Here is a 13,554-nt window from a genome sequence, read left to right on the forward strand (position 1 = left end):
GGGGTGTAGGAAGAACCAGCCGTAGCGGGGAGGGGGGCTCGCCGGAGAGGTACCCCACTATCTATCTTAGGGTTCTAGATGGGGGCGGTGGTCGCGAGCGGTGGCGGGGCGGTGGTGTGGGGATCGCCGGAGAAAAAGCTCGGCATGGGGGGGGGGGCTAGAGGGATGGCCGGGGTGGCGGCGGACCGGCGGTGGGGAGTGTTTTTTGGGCGGGCGGGGCGGCGCACCGCCGGCCGCGGGCGGTGGGGGGCTGTTGTTTGGCCGGCTCAGGGGGTGGAGGTTGAAGATGAACCACATGCCCTTGATTTCGTATCCAACGGCTGCAAAATCCACTGACTAGAGATGAAAAAGTCAGTCGACCGACGTGTAGCCTCACCTTGCTAGTGCGTTCAGTTTCGACAGCAAAATTCAGTTTTGACAGCAAAATTCAGTTTCGACAGTTAAGTTCAGTTTCGACAGTTAAGTTCAGTTTCGACAGTTAAGTTCAGTTTCGACAGTTAAGTTCAGTTTCGACAGTTAAGTTCAGAGATGAGCGGCTGATGTATTTTACATCTAGCACTTTGTGGTTATGTATTTTACGTCATGTATTGGAGATGCTATTAGAATTCCACTCAGGTTAACGTTGTTCGTTGTCTCTCTTGTCCTGCTTCAGCCTCGGCGTCGTACAACTCACCGGAGCTGCTCCAACAACGAAAGCCTCCATCATAGCGGAGCAGTACCTCGGGCTCCATCTCCAGACGCCTAAGATCTTCTTCCCCTCCTCCGACAGCCAAGTCAGGCGGAGCATCCTCACCGGCCAACCTAATCATGCAGAGATCGACATGGCTTCGCCAAAGAGGCTGTACACTTGTTGCATCTCTTTTTTACTCTACATGTTATATATATTGTCCACTGAGCACATGGATTTGTTCCTTTAGTGTCTCCTTGAAAGAAAAAACATAGGAATTTTAATTTTCACTTGTCCTCCTTTTCAAATTCCTATTCATGAAGCACAAGACTAAGAGATAGTAGCATAATAGCATTATAACCGTACATTTTCTTGTGGTTTGACTTAATCTCACCATGCTTATTTGCATCCTGTGATCTTCCAATTGTTGTGAATCAAACACCCAGATTGGCAGAAATCCTGTGTTTTTAAATTCTCTGTTTTGCATGTGCATTCCTATCCTATTCCTGTCTATTTCCTATCCCTGCATTGTTGGAATCCTCCAATTCAAACGAGCCCTTACAGAGTTACTTCTCTTACAGATAGTTGTCAAAGAAAACCTTGCATGGTTTGTCCCGCTCCCGCTGTGCCGTCGTCCACCCTAGCTCAGCTGCTCCAACGACAGAAGGGTCCAGCACAGCAGGGATCCGGCCTCCAGACTATCTTTCGCCGCCTCAGATCTTCTTCCCCGCCACTGGCAGCCATGAAAACTGCACTACCATCATCAACCGAGCAGATGACCTCAAGGACTACACGGGTCCGCAAGAGAGGTCGCACTCTTTCGTGTCTGCTTACGTTATGCATCGCTTAATATTACATGCTACTTTATCGTCCTGTTCACCGATTAGACTCTGAGTCAGCTCCAAACTAATGGTCAAACTTGAGTTTTTAAATGGTTGTGGGGTACATATCGGGGCCGCTATCAATAGTATCTATCTACTATCTGGTTAATCTCCAGTGTCTACTATGAGTTTCATGTTGGGTGGGAAACAAACAGTAAAGAAGCCATTATCTGTATTTTTTAACTGAAGCCATTATCTGCCTGCTATTATTGGTTTTGGGTCTATCCACAGGTTGCTACCATCACTCTGGATTTCTGCATGCACTCCTTACATAATCTCACTATTTTTTATTCCTATGCATGACAGTTATTGTAAACAATGGAACTGAACATTTAGAGCAAAAGAGACGAGCCTTGTGTGGCAATAAAATTTCACGCAGACGTCGCTCCATGGTAGGCGCAAAGGCAGACCCCCCTCCACGCATTTCAGATTGTAATCGAGAGGAAGATATCTGTTCTGAGGGGGATTCAGAAGGAGAAGACAACTCCTATTTACCCCTTGAGGTCTTCGCTCTAACATGGCATGCTGATGTTGGTTATATCATGCATATGGTGTCTTGCATTGCTTACTTTATATATCAAATATGTCATCTGCTTAGTTTAGACATCCTTTGTGTGAATGCCATCTGTTTAGTTTATTCATCGTTTATGTGAATTATGCAACACCATCTTGTTTAGCCAGGCATCATATATGTGAATTTTGCAATGTCATCCTGCTTAGCCAGTCATCTTATATGTAAATTATATCAGGCCACCCTTTTTTTGGTTACATATTACATTTGTCAACAATGTTATTACATTCAACTGCTCTTCGTGTGCATCAGCCATTTGACACGGTGATGGCAAATTCTGGAGTGCAAAAAAGGTCTTCAGAGCATACTATGCTATCTGGCGAAGCGCATATCTCGCTGGTTATGGATAGCTCCTCAGAGGAGGATTCAAAGACAGATGACCAGTCCTATCCCCCCCGAGGTGTATGCTCTAACTTGGCAGGGTTATGTTGCTCATATCGTGCGTATGGTGTCTCACATTGCTATGTCATTTGATTAGTTTAGACATGCTTTGTTTGAATGCCACCTGTTCAGTGTCTAATTACCATATATGTGAATTATGCATTGCCATCTTGTTGCAAGACATTATATATGTGAATTATACAACGCTATCTTATTGCAAAGGCATTATATATGTGAATTATGCAATGCCATGCTATTTAGCCAATCATCATGTATGTGAATTATATCATGGTATCATTTTTTTGTATTGCGTGTTGCATTTGGCGACAACGTTTGTATATTCAACTACTCTTCTTGTGCATCAGCCATTTGAAGCGGTGATGGAAGTATCTGGAGTGAAAGCAAGGTATTCAAAGCAGACAATGCTACCCGCTGAAGCAGACATCTTGCTGGTTACAGAGAGCTCCTCAGAGGAGGATTCAGAGACTGATGACCAGTCCTATTTTCCCCCTGAGGTATATGCTCAAACTTGGTAGGGTTATGTTACCCATGTCATGCATGTTGTCTTGCATTGCTTAGTTTTTACATCATATATGGATTGCCATCTGCTTACTTGCTTACTATATAAATCATATATTTTAATTATATCATGCCATCATGTTTACATAGTACATACACATCATCTATCTGAATTATGGCATGGCAACCCATTTAATAAAGACATCATATAGTTATATCATCTCATCCTGTTTAGTGTTTACAGTCATCATATTTTGAATTATGGCATTCTATCCGTGAATGTATGTGAATTATGGCATGCCAACCTATTTAATAAACACATTATATAGTTATGTCATGTCATCCTGTTTACATAGTCTCATATTTTGAACTATGTCTTTCCATCTTTTTTAGTTAGCCATCATAATGTGAAATTGTGTCATGCTATCCTGTTTAGTTAGCCATCATATATGTGAAATTGTGTCATGCTATCCTGTTTGGTTAGACAACATAAATATGAATTATTTCATGCCCTCTTTTATTCCCCACTATCCATTGCACCTGTCTATCATACAATGTCTATACTTTCAATTACTTTTCTTGTTTATCAGCCATTTGAATTGGAGAGCGTGATGGCAGTATCTAAGGGAGTAACAACACGGTCTTCAGAAAAGATAGTGCTACCAGTTGATGCAGATAGAACCACGGTTGTACTTGCCCAAGGACCAGATCCACCAGACATAACCCAGACTCTCGCAGATTGTACCCCTACCCAGTTGGACAGAGAACCAGCTACACCCCTTCTAACCCCAACCCCGGCAGATAGTAACCCAGTTCCAGTTGACACAACACTGTCTCCACCACAGAGCACCCAAACACGAGCAGTTAGTAAGGGAACTGCAGTGCCCAAAGCACGAGGACCACCACTTTGAATCCCAACTCAACGCTTAAAGGAGAAGAAGATTTGTTCTCAGGTCAGGTTCTGTAGCTATGGTTCATACTCCTTTGCTCTTGCATGACTGTATTTACTCATACCAACTATTTTCAAATTTGAAGGATGGAATTGAAACTCCAATGGCGCAACAGGTATGTTTTAAACCTGTTTCTTTAACTGGTTTGCTGTTGTAACCTGCTCTATGTTGATTTCAGTTTCAATTGAATAAACAGTTATGTTCTCATGTCATGCACATTACAAGTGTTGTTATTGCTCTATAGTTACCCACACTTATATTCTGTCTATTCTGCTTTGTCTTGAACAAATATTATTTGAACTGTGTCTCTATCTTGATTTGGCAACAAAAACTAGAATGATATAGACCATAAAGTGACCATGGTACATAGATATATATATTTGTTTCATGCTGTTATCTTGTCTACTGAACTCATTTACCAAAATGAGTTTCATATACAACATGGTAAACATGTGATGTGTCTGCTTGTTTCTCTTTTAGAATGCGGACAAAATATTGGAGAACAGTACCGTGTTATCCAATGGTAAAGGAAGTAATGCAGATAAGGTTCAAGATAGTGAGACATCCGTGTTGGTCTCCAAGAAAGCTGATAAAACTATCTTGACGACAGTGAGGGAACCCAAAAGTCCTATCTTGATGTAGTGTTCGAGTTACTGGCCACTACTGCTGGCACAAGCTCTTCGAACTCGCTGCCTGAATCAGTTCGTCTTCTTGAGTCTCAACTTCAAGTTGAAAGACATCGATCAGATGTGCTGCGACAGGAAGCTGAAGGACTGAGGAAGTCCCTGCAGAATTTAGATGCATATTTTCTGGTGCAACAACAAGCACTGGAGGATTTAAGCGCCAAACAAGAGAAAGTTAATAAGCTTGCTAAGCAGCTTGCCAGCATTATGGGTACCCAGGATATTGTTTCTTGAGATCTTCTGAAGTGGTTTCAGTTCTGGATTTGTTTTGCTGCGATGTTTATTTGCACTGGTCGCCAACTTTGACAACCAGTGTATATGATATGCTGCTTTGTTCCCTATATTTGCACTGGTGGCTAACTTTGATGCCTAGTGGATGTAATATGTGTAATAGCCATGATAGCCTAGCGTTATTTGCTTGCTTATTTATTTCCTTGTTGTCTTGTTTATTTGTTTGCTTGTAGTCATTGCAGTTCTTTTTCCGCGGTTAGCTAGTGGCTGCAATAACCTATTTTTTAAAACTAGGCCACAATAACCATGGGCTAATATTTACTGTAGTGACACTGGGCCTCCTACTGGCCGTAGAAACAGTGGGCCTTCTACGGGCCGTAGAAACAACGGGCCTTCTGCGGGCCGTATTATCAATGGGCCTTATATGGGCCGTATAATCGATTGGCCAAACATGGGCCAAACAGACCGCATTATGGCCGTAAACGGGCTAGAGTTGGAATCGTCCATTCATGGGCCGACCATAATGGGCCATCATGAATAGGCCGTATTTGATGACGCTATGAAATCGTCCCAACGTATTAACGGACCACAAACGGGCCGACTGTAAACACGGGCTGATTTGGCCCACAAGCAGAAAATGACAGTAACGGGCCGTAAGTAAACGAATGCTGGAAATGAGCCCAAGAATAAATGGGCTCCGAGGAGGCCGAAAGATAACATGGGCTGGAAACGGCCCAACGGAATAACGGGCCGTTAATGGGTATAAAGTGATACACTGTTCATTACGGGCCAGTTTCACCATGGGCCGTTAATGGGTGTAAAGTGATACACTGTTCATTACGGGCCAGTTTCACCACGGGCCGTTAGTAGGCCAAGAGTTACATAGGGCCTCATATGGGCCGAAAGACGTCATGGGCCATACATGGGCCAGAAGTGAAAACGGGCTGGAATCATATTGGATGGCCCAGATGACGCTACTGGGCCTAATTCAGATAGGTGTAACGGGCCTTGGGTTAGCGGGCTGTAAATGGGCTATATTCGAACAGGCCGTTAACAGGATTTCCATGGGCCGGCCCGCCAGTTTTTGACCAAGTCAAACGGGCCGCCCTTTTCACAGGAATGGGCCTCTGTTGGGCCGTGCCACGTGTCGACGTATCATAGGCGCCTTCCGTCCAATGAGTGGTTGACATCTGTCCCAACGATGAGCCAACACGTGTTTCCTCCAGCCAATGATGATTTTACACGTGGAAAATCCCCATTGGTCGAGGCTGTTAACGGGTTATTGGATCCAAAACCCGACCCGATAGCTTAACGGCGTTCCGTAACGGTGGATGCCACGTGTCGGTCACCCTTGACAAAAGCACTTCTGTGACCCGCGATTTATCATCATGGAAGTGGACACTTCCGTGATGATAATTTTGGTAATGTCATGGAACACTTCTACGACAGCACAGGTATGACTATCTTGATTCTGTCATAAATTTGTCATGGATGTACATGCATGACAAAAAAAGCGACCTACTGTGATAAACACGTATCATCACGGAAGTGTATTTTTTGTAGTGATAGTTGAGCTCTTTAATAGCCCAATATGCCTTATGTTCTAATTCAAGAGGTAAGTGACATGCTTTACCATAAACCATTTTATACGGATACATGCCCATAGGATTTTTATATGCAGTCCTATATGCCCGTAATGCATCATCAAGTTTCTTGGACCAATTCTTTCTAGATCTATTGACGGTCTTCTCCAAATTAATTTAAGCTCTCTTTTGCTAAGTTCTACTTGACCACTAGACTGCGGATGATATGGAGATGCAATTCTATGATTAACACCATACTTAGCAAGCATATTACGAAAAGCACCATGAATAAAATGTGAACCACCATCAGTCATTAAATATCTAGGGACTCCAAACCTTGGAAAAATAACTTCTTTAAGCATCTTAATAGAGGTGTTATGATCAGCACTACTAGTTGGAATAGCCTCTACCCACTTAGTAACGTAATCAACAACAACTAAAATATGTGTATACCCATTAGAGGAAGGAAAAGGTCCCATATAATCAAAGCCCCAAACATCAAATGGTTCAATAACAAGTGAATAATGCATAGGCATTTCTTGACGTCTACTAATATTACCAATTCTTTGACATTCATCAGAAGACAAGACAAACTTACGGGCATCCTTGAAGAGAGTAGGCCAATAAAAACCGGATTGCAATACCTTATGTGCAGTTCTATCTCCAGCATGGTGTCCTCCATAAGCCTCAGAGTGGCACTTGCGTAGGATCTGTTCCTGTTCATGCTCAGGTACACAACGTCTAATAACACCATCTACTCCTTCTTTATAAAGATGTGGGTCATCCTAGAAGTTATGTCTTAAATCATAGAAGAACCTTTTCTTTTGCTGGTATGTGAAACTAGGTGGTATAAATTTAGCAACAATATAATTAGCATAATAAGCATACCATGGAGCAGTATGAGAAGCATTTATAAAAACTAATTGTTCATCAGGAAAGCTATCATCAATAGGTAGTGGGTCATCAAGAACATTTTCTAACCTAGACAAGTTGTCTGCAACGGGGTTCTCAGCTCCCTTTCTATCAATAATATGCCAATCGAATTCTTGTAGCAAGAGAACCCATCTAATAAGTCTAGGTTTAGCATCTTTATTTTCCATGAGATATTTAATAGCAGCGTGATCAGTGTGAATAGTTACTTTAGAACCAACAATATAAGGTCTGTATCACAAGCAAATACAACTACTAAAAATTCTGTTTTAGTAGTTGCATAATTTCTTTGGGCACTGTCTAGAGTTTTACTAGCATATTGGATAAAATTTAATTTCTTATCAACTCTTTGTCCTAGAATAGCCCCTACAGCATAATCACTAGCATCACACATAATTTCAAATGGTAAATTCCAATAAGGAGGTTGAACAATAGGTTCAGAAACCAAAGCTTTCTTAAGTATTTCAAATGCTTCTACACAGTCATCATCAAAGGCAAAAGGAACATCTTTTTGTAAGAGATTAGTCAGAGGCCGAGAAATTTTAGAGAAGTCCTTAATGAACCTCCTATAAAAACCGGCGTGACCAAGGAAACTTCTTATACATTTAATGTCCTTGGGACATGGCATCTTTTCAATAGCATCAACCTTAGCTTTATCAACTTCAATACCTCTTTCAGAAATTTTATGCCCCAAGATAATACCTTCATTAACCATAAAGTGGCACTTCTCCCAATTCAAGACAAGATTAGTTTCTTCACATCTCTGAAAAGCTTGATCAAGGTTGCTGAAGCAATCTTCAAAAGAAGTCCCATAAATAGAGAAATCATCCTTGAATACCTCAACAATCTTTTCAAAAAAGTCAGAGAATATAGCATTCATACATCTTTGAAAGGTAGCAGGTGCATAACATAAACCAAAAGGCATACGTCTATAAGCAAAGTTACCGAAAGGGAAACTAAAAGTTGTCTTTTCTTGATCCTATTTTGACACAGGTATTTGAGAGAAACCAGAATAACCATCTAGAAAGCAAAAATGTGTATGTTTGGATAATCTTACTGGCATTTGATCAATAAAAGGTAAAGGGTAATGATCCTTTTTAGTAGCTTTATTTAATTTGCGGAAATCAATTACCATTCTATAACCTGTAACAATTCTTTGTGGGATCAATTCATCTTTATAATTAGGAACAACAGTAATACCTACCTTCTTAGGGACACAATGGACAGGAATTACCCGCTGACTATCAGCAATGGGATAAATTATACCTGCCTCCAGAAGCTTTAGTATTTCTTTTCTTACCACTTCTTTCATCTTAGGATTTAACCATCGTTGGTGATCAACAACCGGTTTAGCATCTTTATCCAATTTTATTTTGTGCTGGCATAAAGTGGGACTGATGCCCTTAAGATCATCGAGAGTATATCCAATAGCAGCACGATGTTTCTTCAGAGTTTTCAATAATTTCTTTTCTTCATGCTCTCAAAGGTTCGCACTAATAATAACAGGATATATCTCTTTCTCATCGAGATAAGAATATTTAAGAGTATCAGGTAAAGGTTTAAGCTCAAACACGGGATCACCCTTGGGTGGAGGAGGATGCCATAGAATTTCAACAGGCAAGCTGTGTTTCAAAATAGGTCCCTGTTTAAAGAATACTTCATCTATTTCCCTTGTTTCATTCATAAACATATCATTTTCATGGTCTAGCAAATATTGTTCTAAAGGATCAGTAGTAGGCACGGCAATAGAAGCAAGACCAATAATTTCATCTTTACTAGGAAATTCTTTATCATGGGGTTGTCTACGAAATTTAGCAAAATTAAATTCATGAGACATATCCCCTAAACCAACAGAAACAATATCTTTATTGCAGTCTATCTTAGCATTAACAGTATTCAAGAAGGGTCTACCAAATATAATGGGGCAAAAGTCATCTTGTGGGGAACCAGGAACAAGAAAATCCGCAGGTTATTTAACTTTCCCACACAAGACTTCAACATCTCTAACAATCCCAACTGGTGAGATAGTATCTCTATTGGCAAGCTTAATTGTAACATCAATCTCTTCTATCTCACCAGGTGCAATATCATGCATAATTTCTTTGTATAAGGAATGAGGTATTGCACTTGTACTAGCACCCATATCACATAAGCCGATAGCAATGATCTCCTATTTTAACAGAAATAACAGGCATGCCTACAACATGTCTATGTTTATTTTTAGTATCAGGTCTAGCAATTCTAGCAGATTCATTGCAGAAGTAAATAACATGCCCATCAATATTATCGGCCAAGAGATCTTTAACCATAGCAACACTAGGTTCAACTTTAATTTTCTCAGGGGGTTTGGGTGTCTTACTATTACTTTTGTTGACCACGGTTGAAGCTTTAGCATGATGCTTTATTCTAACAGGGAAAGGTGGTTTTTCAATATAAGCAGTAGGAACAACAGGACATTATAAGTGATAGTCTTTTCTTCAACTTTAATAGGTGCAACTACTTTTAATTCAATGGGAGGATTATATTTAAACCACTTCTCCTTAGGAAGATCAACATGAGTAGCAAAGGTTTCACATAAAGAAGCTACTATCTTAGAGTGAAGTCCATATTTAGTGCTAAATTCACGGAAAGCATCGGTATCCATAAAAGATTTAACACAATCAAACTTAGGTGTTATACCTAACTCCTATCCTTCGTCGAGGTCCCAATCTTCAGAGTTGCATTTAATTCTTTCCAATAAATCCCATTTGAATTCAATAGTCTTCATCATAAAGGATCCAGTACAAGAAGTATCGAGCATGGAGCGATTACTGAGAGAAAGCCGAGCATAATTTTTTTTAATAATCATTTCTTTTGAGAGCTCATGATTGGGGCATGAATATAACATTGACTTAAGCCTCCCCCAAGCTTGAGCGATGCTTTCCCTTCGCGAGGACAAAAATTATATATATAATTACGATCACGATGAACAAGACGCATAGGATAAAACTTCTGATGAAATTCCAATTTCAATCGTTGGTAGTTCCATGATACAATATCATCAAATAGCCTCAACCATGTCAATGCATCTCCCTTCAAAGATAAAGGGAAGACCTTCTTCTTGATAACATCCTCAGGCATACCTGCAAGCTTAAATAATCCACAAACTTCATCCACATAGATTAAGTGCAAATCGGGATGTAATGTTCCATCACCTGTGAAAGGATTAGCTAGCAGTTTCTCTATCGTACCCGAAGGAATTTCAAAGTAAAAATTTTCAGTAGGTTCAGTAGGTTGAGGAGCAAATATTTGTTGTACTGGTTGGGGTGAAGATACCCCGAACAAGCCCCTCAAAGGATTATGTTCCATAGTAACAAGTGACAGTAAATTTCAGCACACTATATAAATTTTTCGTTCCCAAATTCCACCTACCAAAGGCGCTTCACTCCCCGGCAACGGCGCCAGAAAAGAGTCTTGATGACCCACAAGTGTAGGGGATCTATCGTAGCCTTTTCGATAAGTAAGAGTCTCGAACCCAACGAGGAGCAGAAGGAAATGATAAGCGGTTTTCAGCAAGGTATTCTCTGCAAGCACTAAAATTATCGGTAACAGATAGTTTTCTGATAAGATAGATTGTAACAAGCAACAAGTAATAAAAGTAAATAACGTGCAACAAGATGGCCCAATCCTTTTTGTAGCAAAGGAAAGGCTTGGACAAACTCTTATATAAAGTAAAGCGCTCCCGAGAACACATGGGAGTTACCGTCAAGCTAGTTTTCATCACGTTCATATGATTCGCGTTCGGTACTTTGATAATTTGATATGTGGGTGAACCAGTGCTTGGGTACTACCCTTACTTGGACAAGCATCCCACTTATGATTAACCCCTATTTCAAGCATCCGCAACTACAACAGAAGTATTAAGGTAAACCTAACCATAGCATGAAACATATGGATCCAAATCAGCCGCTTACGAAGCAACGCATAAACTAGGGTTTAAGCTTCTGTCACTCTAGCAACCCATCATCTACTTATTACTTCCCAATGCCTCCCTCTAGGCCCAAACAATGGTGAAGTGTCATGTATTCGACGTTCAGATGACACCACTAGAGGGATGCCAACATACATCTCATCAAAATATCAAACGAATACCAAATTCACATGACTACTTATAGCAAGAGTTCTCCCATGTCCTCAGGAACAAACGTAACTACTCAGAAAGCATATTCATGTTCATAATCAGAGGGGTATTGATATGCATAATGGATCTGAACATATGATCTTCCACCAAGTAAACCAACTAGCATCAACTACAAGGAGTAATCAACACCACTAGCAACCCACATGTACCAATCTGAGGTTTGGATACAAAGATTGGATACAAGAGGTGAACTAGGGTTTGAGATGAGATGGTTCTAGTGAAGATGTTGATGGAGATTGAACCCCTCCCGATGGGAGGATCATTGGTGATGACGATGGTGATGATCTCCCCCTCCTGGAGGGAAGTTTCCCTGGCAGAACAGCCCCGCCGGAGCCCTATATTGGTTCTGCCAAGGTTCCGCCTCGTGGTGGCGGAGTTTTGTCTCATGAGCTTGCTTATGATTTTTTCCTTGACGAAAGATTCCATATAGCCAAAGATGGGCATCAAAGAGGCCCCAGGGGGCCCACGAGGCAGGGGATGTGCCCAGGTGGGTAGGGCGCGCCCCCCACCCTCGTGGACGGTGGGTGGCCCCCCTCCGGTACTTCTTTCGCCCAATATTTTTATATATTCTGAAACGTGATCCCGTGAAGTTTCAGGACTTTTGGAGGTGTGCAGAATAGGTCTCTAATATTTGCCCCTTTTCCAGCCAAGAATTCCAGCTGCCGACATTCCCCCTCTTCATGTAAACCTTGTAAAATAAGAGAGAAAAGGCATAAGTATTGTGACATAATGTGTAATAACAACCCATAATGCAATAAATATCGATATAAAAGCATGATGCAAAATAGATGTATCAACTCCCCCAAGCTTAGACCTCGCTTGTCCTCAAGCGAAAGCCAAAATCGAAAAATATGTCCACATGTTTAGAGATAGAGGTGTCGATAAAATAAAATACAGACATGAGGGCATCATGACCATTCTTAGAATAGCAACATACATATAATATATATATATTCTCATATGATATCTTATGCTAAAGTAACAATTCATTCGCACACTCAAGTATGAATCAAAAACTTCATTGAAAACTAACAAACTGTAATCTCGGTCATTGAAGCAATTGCAATTTATCATAACATAGGAAATAGTCAATATAAGAGCTTCTCAGCAAGTGCACATACTCAACCATCATTTTCAGTAGGTTCAGTAAGTTGAGGAGCAACTCTTTGCTCTACTGGTCGGGGTGAAGATACCCCGAACAAGCCCCTCAAAGGATTACTTTCCATAGTAACAAGTGACAGTAAATTTCAGCACACTATATAAATTTTTCCTTTCCAAATTCCACCTACCAAAGGCGCTTCACTCCCCGGCAACGGCGCCAGAAAAGAGTCTTGATGACCCACAAGTATAGGGGACCCATCGTAGTCCTTTCAACAAGTAAGAGTGTCGAACCCAACGAGGAGCAGAAGGAAATGATAAGCGGTTTTCAGCAAGGTATTCTCTGCAAGCACTGAAATAATAGGTAACAAATAGTTTTGTGATAGGATAATTTGTAACGAGCAACAAGTGACAAAAGTAAATAAAGTGCAGCAAGGTGGCCCAATCCTTTTTGTATCAAAGATCAAGCCTGGACAAACTCTTATATGATGTAAAGCGCTCCTGAGGACACATGGGAATATCATCAAGCTAGTTTTCATCACGTTCATATGATTCGCATTCGGTACTTTGATAATTTGGTATGTGGGTGGACCGGTGCTTGGGTACTATCCTTACTTGGACAAGCATCCCACTTATGATTAACCTCTATTGCAAGCATCCGCAACTATAACAAAAGTATTAAGGTAAACCTAACCATAGCATGAAACATGTGGATCCAAATCAGCCCCTTACGAAGCAACGCATAAACTAGGGTTTAAGCTTCTGTCACTCTAGCAACCCATCATCTACTTATTACTTCCCAGTGCCTCCCTCTAGGCGCAAACAATGGTGAAGTTTCATGTAGTCTACGTTCACATGACACCACTAGAGGGATGACAAC

This window comes from Triticum urartu, chromosome 1 (genome assembly GCF_003073215.2).
Source record: "Triticum urartu cultivar G1812 chromosome 1, Tu2.1, whole genome shotgun sequence".
Classification (NCBI taxonomy): Eukaryota; Viridiplantae; Streptophyta; class Magnoliopsida; order Poales; family Poaceae; genus Triticum; species Triticum urartu.